This window comes from Rhipicephalus sanguineus, chromosome 9 (genome assembly GCF_013339695.2).
Source record: "Rhipicephalus sanguineus isolate Rsan-2018 chromosome 9, BIME_Rsan_1.4, whole genome shotgun sequence".
Taxonomy (NCBI): domain Eukaryota; kingdom Metazoa; phylum Arthropoda; class Arachnida; order Ixodida; family Ixodidae; genus Rhipicephalus; species Rhipicephalus sanguineus.
In genome coordinates this window covers 85731155-85744976 of record NC_051184.2, presented here as the reverse complement: position 1 = coordinate 85744976, position 13822 = coordinate 85731155, and positions in this window count along the sequence as shown.

The following is a 13822-nucleotide window of genomic DNA, read 5'->3' as shown; positions in this document are numbered from 1 at the left end:
CTTGGGCGTCCGGAGAAGGATCGGTGCGGGCGGCATAGCGTCTGTCGTCGTCGCTGTCGTTGAGGTCAGGGTCTTTGCTTGCCGGGCCTTTTCAGGTAGAGGCCCGTGCTCTGGTAGTAGACCTTGTTGCCTGCGGCTTGCTCGCTGCTCGGCCTTGGCGTCTACGTCTTCTTTGCGACTCGTGCTTGGTTCACGACTTGACGGGGCCGTCCGGAACATGGACGAACAGCACCTCCACCAGATGTCACGGGGTCGTGACGTCGACGAAGACAGCAGTCAGCAGGTCCGAGATGAAACTCTTTATTTGGCCGAACTTGTGGCCGGGAAATTGAAAGTCAAACTACAGCAATACACTGATAGCGGCGAGCAGAGTGTCGACCGTCGATCAACTCACAAGTGGTGAAGCGTGTCGATATTTATACATGTGCTGTCGAATATTCCAGCGTTATCGCTGGTTGTCGCGCATGATCTAGAATAAGCTCGAGAAGCGGCGAAAGGCGGGCTAGTTGGTATGTACATAATTTAAAACTTGAGAAATAGCGCAAAGACAGGACGAAGGAAAGTGTCGTCACCATCCTAAAACGCTATCGTCAAAGGTGAGCGCGGGAGATATTTGAGGCCTTTGTCATCCACCAAAATGGTGATCGATGCATAAGCGTGCCGTCACTCGAATTGTTAGAAAAAGAAATCAGCTATTTGACGTCACGCACGTGAAAAAAATCTTGTAACCTTATGGCTTTTTCCACTCTTTTGTCTATCTACTTATTCTTGTTTTCGTCAACAATATTTTCAGTTGGCAGTCAGCACCCGCCCGTGTGTCACTTTCCTTCGTCCTGTCTTTGCGCTGTTTCTCAAGTTTTAAAATAAGTTCGAGTGTTCACGTCTTGCGCACAATCTTAACGAAACGATCTACTATTATCGCGAAGCTTCTCGAACAATGAGGCGTGGTTTGCGCTGAGCGTTGCTGACAGTCTTTGTGGGTCAAAACCGAATACAGCAAAAGTGCTAATAAGAAACGCACGTGACAATATGAACGCAGCTCTCGACGAGGAAAGTATGCGTACGTGTACCTTTAAATTTCCGTCGAGTTAAAGTATACCGTGTTATAAGCGCACGCGCGTCAAGCGTACATGCTCTGATATAAATAGTTTGTCAGACACTCAGCAGTATACGATAGGCTACACACGCGTGATATATTTTATCGGTGTTTCTACGGCGTCGCCGCGTGGCCGCAGCTTGTGATACCTACGCGCTGTCGTGCTACGAGCAACTATTCAAGGTCAATTTATAAATTGCGTTCAATTTATAAATCACGTTCACTTTATAACTTAAATGCTCTGCTAGCGTTCTGGGTTATGCACTGCACCCCTGGAACTATTTGTTTTCTGAAATGCAGTGCCGTAGTAATGCGGCCTTCAGTTCGCACAGCATTGACGTATCGTGCATTGCATAGCGTGCTGCGTGCGCATTGTCTCTGGAATTGTTCATTTACAAACTGACCAACATTCGGGTGTCCCTCCAACGGCATGTGAAGCGTAGGAAGGCTAAGGAGTAGATGAAATACATCAAGAAGCGTTTATTTTTGCACCTCCTAGTTGTTGCCTAATGAATCGACAAGTGCAAGAATACGGCGTCGCACCCGCGTAGCCAGGGGTGGGTGATGAGTGGTTCAGCCCCGGCCATCCCCGCCCACCAATTTTTTTTATAGTTTTGCATGTGTGTGTTTGCAAGCGGACAAAAAAATGCTCGCACAAGGTACACAAAGGATATTTGAACCCCATGCTCCGGAACAAAAAATTCTGCCTATGCTAGTGTGGCTCAGTATACGTACGTCATAGTATGTTAGGTGAACTACAATGAATAGAATACGCCAACAACACCAGTAAACTAAGCAAATACCTGTAGTGAAATAGCAGTTATGACGTGGCAAGAGCAGTGCAAAACCAAGACACCACTTACATTACAAACCCTTTCGTAGAGCTGTATAATTATCAATTGAGAGAAAAAATAGTTTTGTTGCAGCTGTGGTGCAGGATATTGTCACGGGGTCGTGACGTCGACGAAGGCAGCAGTCGGAGTGAGGAAGATCAAACTCTTTATTTGGCCGAACTTGTGGCCGGGAAGCGGAAAGTCAAACTACAGCAGTACACACTGTACGCTGATAGCGGCGAACAGAGCGTCGGCCGTCGAAAAACTGATGATCGCTGGGACGAGACGATCATGCATCGAACTTTCCAGCCTTATCAATGGTGGCCGTGCAAGGTCTGAAATAATCTGTCTGTTCGCGTCCTGCGCGCAAGATTAACAAAACGATCTACTGCAATCGCCAAGCTTCTCGAGCACTGCGGCGTGGTCAGCGTCGAGCGTTGCTAACTGTGCTTGCGGGTTAAACCCAATACATCAAAGTAAAACAAGAAGGGGGCGTGGCAATGCCCCCAAAGCATCGTCCCGATGCGTAAAACAGAAAATGGAAGTGCATACACAAAGAAAGTAGAAAAATAATGCAAAAAGTACAGTTCCCATGTTCGCTGATGCGCAAAAAACGGCTTGAGACACACGACATGCACGACTTGAGGACGTGCGCGGTGCCGCTAAGAGTTCGAAATGCCGTCCAGGATAACTTCGTAGTCTAGGGCGCCGACACGTCGGAGCACTTTGTATGGTCCGAGTTAACGCCGGAGAAGTTTCTCACTAAGTACCCGTCGGCGTATCGGCGTCCAGACCCACACACAGTCACCGGGTTGGTACTTCATATGGCGGCGTCGAAGAATATAGTGACGGCTGTCGGCCCTCTGCTGGTTCTTGATGCGCAGGCGGGCCAGCTGTCAAGCTTCATCGGCGCGTTGCAAATAAGCGGCGACGGCAAGATCGTCTTTGTCAGTGGCGGTTGGTAGCATCGCGTCGAGCGTCGTTGCCGGGCTCCTTCCGTAGACCAGCTTGTACGGTGTCGTTTACGTCGTTTCTTGCATAGCCGTGTTTTATACGAAGGTCACATACGGAAGGATGGCATTCCACGTCTTGTGTTCGACGTCGTCATACATGGCCAGCATGTCGGCGATGGTCTTGTTTAGCCGCTCGGTGAGGCCATTGGTCTGTGGGTGGTACGCTGTAGTCCGGCGGTGGCTTGTTTGGCTGTATCTCAATAGTGCCTGAGTTTGGGCCTGAGTTAGGTCAGCAGTAAACGTCATACCTCTGTCGGTGATGAGGACCCCTGGGGCACCACAACGCAGGACGGTGTTCTCAACGAAGAACTTCGCTACCTCGGTGGCACTGCCTCTGTGCAGGGCCCTTGTCTCGGCGTAGCGGGTGAGGTAGTCGGTACCCAATGGGCAACCAATGAGTTTGGGACGTCTATCGGACCACTTTTCTGGACATCACGTACATCCGGCGGATGCACGAGAAATTCCGTGGGACGTCCACCGGGACGACCGCAGCATTATATGGCGCAAAGGAATAGAACATCCCGAGTTAATCCACCGGGCGTCAAATCCCACCAGATGTGCATGGAAGTATGCAAATTCAGTAAAAAATCTTACCCGACGTCCAGAAAACGTCCGTGGTATGACCGAACGTCCAGTGTATATCAAATGCTGGATATAGTGGGGCTTTTTGTCATTATCACGCATAGAGGAAGGAAAAATAAGGAGAGGCCCTGACGTCACATTCTTGAAGCCTCCACATCGCAAAGACCCGCATCGCCTCCTAGCGAAAGAGCCTCAAAACATTTCGCGATTTCCGTCGTGTCGTTTGCAAGCGCATGCGCGATTCGAGCCTTTTTTTCGCCGTGCAAGCGGCGCAGCGGGATTCACGCATGCTGCTTCTTGTGTGCGTTCTTTAGGAAAGCTACGCAATGCCCAGCTGTTGCGTATGGTTGCGTATACCCGGTGCAAATCGCGTGCACTGCAGAAAGTACCGGGTGCCACTTTTCATGCGTACGTACACGTTCGCTTCATTGCTGATCAGTAATGCATGGTATTTGCACGCGAAGCTCTCGGATGTGATCATTATGCCTATATGGTTAGGTAGCGCACTCGCTATAGCGAGTGTCGTGTCCTTTGTGTTTCTTTTGTCCCCGTCGAAAGTGCGCTCAAGGATCAGTCACCAACTAGCCCAGCTCTCAACCTTATTGAATCTCGGATGTGCGCTCTGTTGCTTCTTACTCATTGTGTCAACTCAGAACACACGTGAACTTTTGTTTTTGGCGTCTGACGCGCCGTACATAACATGCGCCGAAGGCATCGTACGTTTTTAGAGGCTGCGTCGTTCAACGAAAGGGCAATAAACTTATGTTGTTGTTATCGGACTACGTGATGTATGTATTGTGCGGTGTGCTCTCGCTGCGTGCTTGTTGTTGTGTGCGTACTGGAATTAGAACCTTTACGTGCACGATCGCGTATACAATACAGCGGTGTCCTCTTTTCGACGTGAAGTTACGTCAACTATCGGTTGGCGTCGCGCCGAATAGCTACTACGCTCACTCCATATACACGAACAAAGAACCGCTAATCCGGCAACAGATCGGGAAATTGGGCTACGAGAAAGGCCTAACGCCCAGCAGAACGCGTAAGTCACTGCTAGGTGAGTTTGAATACGATGATGCAGGGGCTGAACGTTTTTGATCACGGCACGTACCGGTATTCTGTACTGTTGCACAAAAACGCTCCACGAAGAATTTCAGCAAGCAGTTTCGGTGGTTTTGCAAGAGACACATAATTTTGCTTTCATGCAATGTTTGTTCCATTTCACACCTCTTCCTGCACAATGGAATATGTGAAGTAACCATGTGCAACAGATAATCAGTCGGTTGCTATGAGCATCATAACTTTGCAGGTTGCTTATCCCATTTACACCAAATACCACAAATCAATTATATTTTGTGGCACCAAAATTCATGAAACTACAACGGAATGGTTCAGGCAATACCTGCCTGAAAAAATAAAAATAAAAGAAAAGGACGCAAAAAGCAGGCCAAGCAGTCCTGCGTTTTTTTTTGCATTGTAACCGAAAATGAATCACCATATTGCCCAGGATTGCACCTTACTAGTCATCTTGCTCTCGTGTTCGTGCACTGCTGGCATATCATTCAAAATAATAAACTTAAGACACTTTTTCAATTATGATTTGTAATGGTCATGCATATTTGTATTGACTGCATAGGTAGGTTGTAGAGATGCTCTCTGCGACAGAACTGGCAGCAAACATAGTTACAGAGCATGCACAATATGAAACGATTAAATAGTAATCTAGTCTGCGATACTTAAAGTGCACGAAATGTAATCTGGAAAATCTTGTGGTTTATTTTTTTCAAAACTTTCCCTACGACAGCACTTACTTTATCTACTGAGCATATCATGTCAGGTCTAAACTTTTTATCATTTGTGTTGTCATGATGTAATCGAAGTGGTTAAAATAAGTTTTGTAATAAAAACACCGAATTTTTAATCAATATTGTGCATTAGTGTCATGAGTAACTATATTCGAAATGTTACCTTGAGAAACGTCATCTGCAATAGCTGGTTCAGCTGCTGAGGCCCTTTCTGCAGGAGGCATTATCTGTGGCAGGTCGTCATCATCTGTGCAACTGAGGCAAAACAACAGATTTTTCTCCCCATAGGAGTTTCACCATCTTTCTCAGATTTTTCAGTGCCACTGTTTCAGTTCTGAGAGACCTGAAACCATATAGATGTTTAACTTCGACGACTGAAATGCTATGTGTACAGGTCCTCTTTCATAAGAATCTCGGAACCAATCAGACAGATGTCTTCAGTGAACTTTTTGTGGGCAATAGTGTTTACAACAATAATGTGGTGATCCGGCATGCAACAGTTGTCTCGCTCTTCCAAAGTTATGGAAAAGCTACCGCTTTATTCATGCTATAGGCTGGCAAGCAGCAGAAAGGATGGAGTGGGCCATCAGAGCCAGGGTGGCCCAAAGTAAACGAGTTATCCTCAACCAGAGCCTTGTCAGTACTAATAGTGCGAGCTTCAAAGATGCAGTTGCGAAGCTGCTTCAATAGCTTCCCATGCCTCCTCAGTTGTTTCTTTAGATGCCTCTTGTTGTTTTCGACTGGAAAAGCACTAAATGAATCAAGAGGGCCATGATGTGCAACATCCGCAAAAAGGTGGAGAAGGCAAAGCACATTGAAGGACATGTGTTCCTCGCCATACAATTCTGCAAAGACGGTGACGAAGGGCTTCAAAAGCTCTGCTGCATAACTTACATGCTGATAAACAGCTGCTTGTTTGCCAGAATGGACAAGGCTACAAGAAAACATAGAAAGTTCTGGTACGAAGTCCCTGAAAGAGTCATCTTTAGCAACAATGGTTCTGTGTAAAAAAGAAGGAGCCGAAATTTCACTGAATTCCAAACGTCAAGGTCATCAAGGCATCGAGGCTTGCGAGTGAATTCTCTGGTTATGCTGGTATCAAGAGCCTTGCTTCTTTCTGCAGAAGCACGCCTCTCTAATGGCCCAATCCGAACACGCAAAGTACCTGCTACCTAGATGCACATGCGCTTCCTTACAACACCCAAAAAAAACAAGTAGATGTAGTCGAAAGGAACATCTCTTACAGTGTGAAAAGGTAACTTTAGAAGTTCGAATACACCTCTGTGGTGCTCTTCATCTTCTTATGCTCTGAAGCTGACATCCATATGCAATAAACCCATGGGCTCACAAGAGAACTTTGTTTCCAATGTATGTACCTTCAACAGTGCATTTGGGGCACCCAATGTATCCAGCATAGCCCTTTGCCATCATAATAAAAGCACGAGCCGGTGCATCACAAACAACTGCCTTAATGCCCCTGACACACGGGCAAAAGTAAAGTGCTTTGAAGTAAACCACTTTTGTCGCCTAAAGGGACCATTTTCAGAAAGGAGTTGCGCCGATGACACACGGCACGGGACTAGTGCTTCAGGTGGTTCCTCAGAAGAACGCTGAAAATAAATGGCGCTTCTTCTGCGAGCGATGTATTTTTAAAAAAGCTACGCATGTAGACCACTTTTAGCACTACCAGAACTCGAAAACGTTTGTTTTTAATGTTTGACGGCTTATAATATTGCTCACGTTCGTATATTTTTTCTTTTTTTTGCATTTTAGCAGCGACCTCGATTGGTTTTGCAACTATGAACAGTCGGTGTTTTGGTACCCACGTTCTTGCCGTCCTTTCTCACGTTTGTGTCAGTGCCGGCGTGCCGCGTTTTATTCATAGCGTTATTCACACAACTGTGATCACGTGATGGATTAGCGGAGTAATTAGCGATAGCGATAAAGGAAGAGTTGCGGTAATCCTGACACTTGTTGCTCTCGGATTTCTTGATGGTTAGATTACCGCAGCGCAGGCGAAAGTCAAACGACTACTCGGCAGAGTCTTTACAAAAGAGCGCAGAGACGCGCCTTCACATTACAAGAGCGAACAAATGCATACAACAGAGGCGACCGAAGCCAGCGCACACCCGACGCGCTTCTCGCTAAGCGTTCTTGTGGGACGTGGACCGCGTATGGCAAGCACGCCGATGAGCGTCCCTTGCAGCGCACTCGCAGGTAGCGTGGAGTCGCGTGTTCCTCGATAAGCGAGTTGACCTTGCAGATCGGGTTTTGCAGGCACAGTGATGACAACACACATTGAAGACACCAACGTGGCGGCGCCAGTGACGTGATGCGGGCGTGCGAGAGTATAGCTACTGTAAACATTTACTGTTTAACAAATCGCTTCACTACTGAAAATGAACACATTTTCTCTAGGGGAAGAAATCACGGGGCAACCTAGCGTTGTGATACGCTTTCTTCTATTGATCAGCTCTGCACACTGTGTGCGAGAGTACTCCCTTACTGCCCGAAAAGTAGATGCGGGATCTGCTTTTCGGAAAAGAACCTTTGCCAGAAAGGAGTTACTCCTTTGTCGTGTGTCACTGCGGCTGAACGCCTTCCGGAAGATGTCCCCTAGTCTAAAGGACTAAAGTCTAAAGTGCCCGTGTGTCAGGGGTATTAGTTTGATTAGAATGTTTCGGCCTTTCACAATTACACCATTTGACAATGCAGATTCGAACTCTCGTACAAAATGTTCTAAATATTCGTTTGCAGAAGCTGGATCAGAAGGCCCTGCGTATGCTCCTACAACAAATGGTGCAAGTTCACTACAGTCGTGAATAAGGCATTGAAATAGCCAGAGTTGCGTTTTAGAGCTTTTGGCCAGTGGAAGGCCATCCACGTTTACTGTGAGCGGGTCAACAGAAGGAATGTTTTCTACGTGTCTAAGGGCATGCCGCAGACCAGCCACAAGTTGAAAGTGGCAATACTCTCCAGAGCTCATGGCAATCAATAAGAAGAAATTTGTTAATGTTTTTGCTGGCAGCCGACAGGAGAGTGCGCGCATCGCTAGGAAGATCAGAGAGTCCCTCCTGGCGTTTCAACAACCTTAACAATTCAGTTAACGGCCTTCTCTTAATGGCATGCTCTACCGCCCAGCGCCGTAAAGCGTCTCTAAAGCTTTCTGCAAAAGCTGAGCTTTCACATTTCGGAGACGAACTGAAGGAACTCGTGGGGCTCTGCTCAGACACTGTTGAATCCTATCCGCCATCTATTCAACACTGTCTCCGCTAAAACTGCCAGTCTCCTGTTGTCCGCATGTGGCGGGATGTTTGCAGCGGCCGTTGTCTGCACGCAATTCCTCCTGAACGGTTGGCATGGTTTCCAGTAAATCGCATTTGGAATGGACTGCCCTTGCGCTTTCGGCTACCGTCGTTCGCTCTAGCTTGACATCGCCGGCATTGTCAAGATGCTGAATTGTTTTCATGGTCTCTCTAGCGGCCCTCTCACAAGCGGATAGGCGTCGAATCTTATCCATGGTCGAAAGAAAAACAGACCGCTAAACGGACCGAACTAGAGGTTCTTGTTCACTTCACTGAAACTTAGTCCAACCGAACATGTCCGCATCAAGCTTTCCTCCCTGTTCTACCGCGCATCACCACGTTTGCAGCATGTCTTCAGACATTACAAATTAAAATGAGCATAATCATAAAGAAGACTTACCGCCTCGCAAGAAACGATACTGCTGCTGGTGCCGCGGCGGAAGAACCGAGGGAGAACTCAAGTCTCTGAAGGTTACGGAAAATGATACTATGAGAACAGAGCCCTGCAGACAGTTGGGAACACACTATGACGCCTCAGAACAATACCTACCTTGAAAAAGTTCGGTCAGGGCACAGGCGAAGTACGCGTCACTGAGTGTAATTGCGAAAGGGAAAGTAATGGAACTTTCCACTGGGAGGGCTCACTACACCAACACGAAAAATGGCGCGGAAACGCACGAATTAGACAGCCAGCTGAATTAGGCCGCAGTCCCGCAGTATGGTCGGTACGATCCGTACTTGCAGCGCCGCAGCATGTTGATCCCGGAACAAAATGCTCGCAACGATCATATATCATTATATGCTTTAACATACATTTCGTAGCATGGTTCCCCGTGGTTCTACGACACGATAGTTTTTTAGCTGCGAAGCATCTCTTGCTCGGGGGTATATCACGCGCCATTGGCCTTGGCGTCCGCACTCACACTACGCCTGCGCAACTCTCCTCCTTCCCTCTCTCCAACAGCTGCGCGTTACTCTCTCCACTTCTCTCCCAGCACCTGCTTGCGCTTCTCATGCGTTCTCGCTTCTGCTCTCGCGGTGCATGCCCTACTCTCCTCCTCTAGTCTCCTCTCCTTCAAGTGGTAGAGCGCTGCGCGCGTTAAGTCAGTGCCCTCTAGAATATTTTCACGCCTGCTCACCACACCGGGCATGTCCGCTGAGGTCACTCATTTTTGACCCTCGTCTCCTGCCGAATAGACGTGCGCATGCATGTTCCCGCCGTTAGAGAGCAGGGTTGCTAAGCCTGACGAAGCCTGTCGTGGCATACTGGTGCTTCTTTTGGCGTCTGCATGAAGACCGTGATCTGCGTTTGTGAAGTGCAGCCTGGTGATGTGATGTGCTTTGTTCACTGAATGTTCGCGTTGTGCACCTGCAAGCTCTCCCAATGGAGCAGTGCTGGTGGCCCAAGTGTCGCCGATATTGACAATGTACTGAAGGTTCCACTGTTTTCATTCCCCCAGGGCGACCAAAAAGAGAAATGAGTGCGTGCCGTTCATCTGTATGACATCGATATGCATTCTCTCCATAATTCGAAGGTTTGTGTATGTCTATACTACTTGCTTTTAAGATGTCTTACAGGCACCACATCTAACACGTTCGGTTCTTTATAAAATAATGATGTCGTGTGCGCTTCTGACTTGTTAGCGTAAGCCTTCACATTAGGCACATTTAGCTGAGCGTCGCTGACGCTCACCCCCGCCGTGATGTAGTGTCCCCAGACAGTGCAGAGATTTCCCGTTTTTGACGAGCGCATCTTGCCGAGACGCGGTGAGCTTGGCTGCAAAACGACGGCGAAACAGAATAGAAGCCTATAAACGTTGGTAGACGCACTTTCATGCTCCAATCAAGCGACTTCACAAGGGAGCGATAGATACGTTTTACGTTCCGCTGCTCGCACCGCGAACTCATCAAAATGAAGCAATAAACGCGCGTGGCAGTATATTTTCAGAACGGGCGTTTTTTCCTTCAGGGTTGGTAAACATTTCGCTATTGGCGCATAGCACCGCATGCCTCTTGAAACACCTCCGATTACTTGGTTTAGAAAAGTTAAGGAGTGCCGGTGCGTGACGTCGTGCATCTGTTTTGTACGTAGTATTTCTTACCGGGACTCCGACCACTTTTTGCGGTATTATAATTACGCGCCAGTTTCACCAGCAACGTCGCCTAATTTATTTCCTTGAAATATGTACTGCTGCAAGTCACCCGAATTGGGATGCCTGTAGACACCTCATAGATTTTGTTGTTTTGTAACTGAGGAAATAAGGAGCATATGGAGCGGAAAGCCTGTGATAAACCAATTTCTTAAATGGTTTTCAGGTGTGCGAGCGCCATTTAAAGCCGGCACACTTAAGGACGACCACCAAGTACACCGATCCAAGAACCGGAAGGACAGCAGTGGCTCCCATGGGGGCAACTCGGCATACTCTGGACGCAATGCCGACATTTTTTTCAAATTTACCAAATGAATAGGAACTCTTTCTGCTGATATTATGAACGGTGTGACGTGTGTGCGTGTGTGTGTCTGTAAATAAAGAATGAAGTATGAATCAAAGTTACCTTATTTATTTCTTTGGGGCCATCCACCTTTGCATTTATAAATCGGTCAATAAATTTGATAGCGCACAATCTTCATAATTTTAAGCGGAATAAGAAGTTGCTTACAGAGCTATCACCAAAGACTAAAGCGAAACACATTTTATATACCAGCACCATTCCTGCGCAAAAGGCCAAATAAAGCTGTAACGCATGTAAAATTTGCCGCGAGCGCTTATCATTTCATAGAAGACGATGGTGGCAATGGCGTCACTGTCTCCCGCGCGTTCGCTCGCTCGGTCAAGAGGCGTCACGTCACGGCGGCTGTGAGCAGACCTGCATTTTTTTTCTAGGTGACGTTGGTTCATTCCAGCGCTTGCTTCGGTTGACTCCTCTGAAATGCATGCTCGGCATGCCGAAATTCTCTCCTGCCAGCTGCTGCTCCTGCGCAACGCCGCGATGAGTGCCAGTGGAGCGCGCCCCTCCCTCTCTCTCTCCTCTCCTACGCTACCCGCCTCTCGCGCGCCTGTCGACCGTGTTCCCCGCTCACCCTGTGAGAATTAACGCTCAGGCTAGAAGGAACACACGACGCGCGTAGTGTTCCTCTTCGCGTTCCACGATGCGAGGTTGTTAGTATGCCCGAGGTCGGTAGCCTGCCCAACGAACGCCAACGGAACGCGATCGTGCAAATGCCCCGGCTTCGCATCGCCGCGTGGGCCTCTTTTGCGGGAGATGGCGTAATTTTTTTAATTTTTTTCATGGTGGTCACCAGAAGCATCGACACAAGCATAACACACGCTGTAGCGCGTAGCACGTCTTCAACGTTTGTACTCGCTCATATGAATGTGACTTGAGTAGCTTTTCGCCCACCGCAATCTTTTTTTTTACGACCGGGTTATTCTTCTTTTGGAGATAACGCGAAGATCGATTACCGAGACGTCTGCGGCAATTCAACAGTAGGTGGATTTTGAGGCCAAAGTGTCAAGATCGACGAAGAAGCGTTTTGTCATGATTACGCTACAGTTAAAATTTTGCGGAGCTTGCACGGAGTGGCGCAAGCAATTTTTTTCGTTCCCCCCAAGCGCGCAAGGCTCTGTAGAGCAGCGCTGGTCGCAAATTTGTTGGTACTGGCTTGACAAAATGTTTATGTGATCACATTGTAAATCCAACGCCTATCTTGTAGGAGGCATTGATAAATGACGAGCATGGGCTAGGTATCGATCGGGTTTGATTGGGAATTAATCGCTTATAATCATAGCACCATAGAGAAATTACCTTTATTAAGAGATTTACCTTATTTGGCGTAATTTTCAGATGAGTGTGGTTCACTAGCCTAATAAGCACTACTTATAGACTAAGTCTTATTCGGGATCACCTCGGGTCATCTTGCCAAGCTCGTCGTGACTGGGGCACGTGCGACGATCGGTCGACATGCACTCGTCAAGTATCCTCAAGCGTTGTCCTGCGCACACCTTTACGCGATCTGAAAAAGGACATAAAATTCGTACGTGAACGATTTCGCATGGATGTACATTTGATTTTAAATTTTGGACGAAAGATATAATTCAAAATGTTATGCCCCATAATTACCCGACGGACGTCCTATATCGGTTCTGGACGTTGGGCTCTTTCTCGGACGTCCAGCCGATATTCGTTGTCCATTGGAGAGCTACGACGACCCGTTTCTTTCCGGTATTAGACGTCGGCAACGGCCCCAGTAAGTCCATCCCGATTTGCCGGAACGGCCATCGAGGCGGCTCGATAGGCTGCAGAAATCCGATGGGTTTAGTCGGCGGTGTCTTGCGTCGCTGGCAGACCCGGCAGGTCTTTACGTAGCGAGTGACGTCGGCGGCAAGGCGCGGCCAGTAGTACTTTTTCTGTAGTCTTGCCCGCGTTCGGGAAACACCGAGGTGTCCTGCTGTCGGTTCGTCGTTCAGGGCCTGGAGGACATGTGGTCGCAATGTTGAAGGCACCACGAGGAGGTACTTGGCTCGTAGTCGTGAGAAGTTTTTCTTTAGGAGAAGGCCATTCCGCAGAAAAAGGACGCCAGTCCTCGCCTGAACACCTTTGGAACAACGGTGCACTTGCCCTCGAGGTATTCCACAAAACACTTGAGTTCCGGGTCGGCTCGCTGTTGTTCGGCGAAGTCATCAGCACTTAAGGTTCCCAAGAAGTAGTCATCATCCTGGTCGTCGTGTGGCGGTGGGTGAAATGGAGCACGGGACAGGCAGTCGGCGTCGGAGTGCTTTCGTCCGGACTTGTAAACGACAGTAATGTCGAATTCTTGAAGTCGCAGACTCCACCGTGCGAGGCGACCTGAGGGGTCCTTCAAGTTAGCTAGCCAACACAAGGCGTGGTGGCCACTCACATCTTTGAAAGGCCTGCCGTAAAGACCAGGGCGAAACTTTTAAGTAGCCCAGATGATGGCAAGGCACTCCTTTTCTGTTGTGGAATAGTTGGCTTCCGCCTTAGCTAGCGAGCGGCTAGCATAACTGACAACCCTTTCTAGGCCGTCAGTCCTCTGCACTTTGACGGCTCCTAGCCCTAGGCTGCTTGCGTCGGTATGGATTTCCGTGTCGGCGTATTCTTCGAAGAGCGCAAGTATTAGCGGCGTCTACAAGCGTCGTTTCAATTCTTGAAATGCTTCGACTTGTGCCAT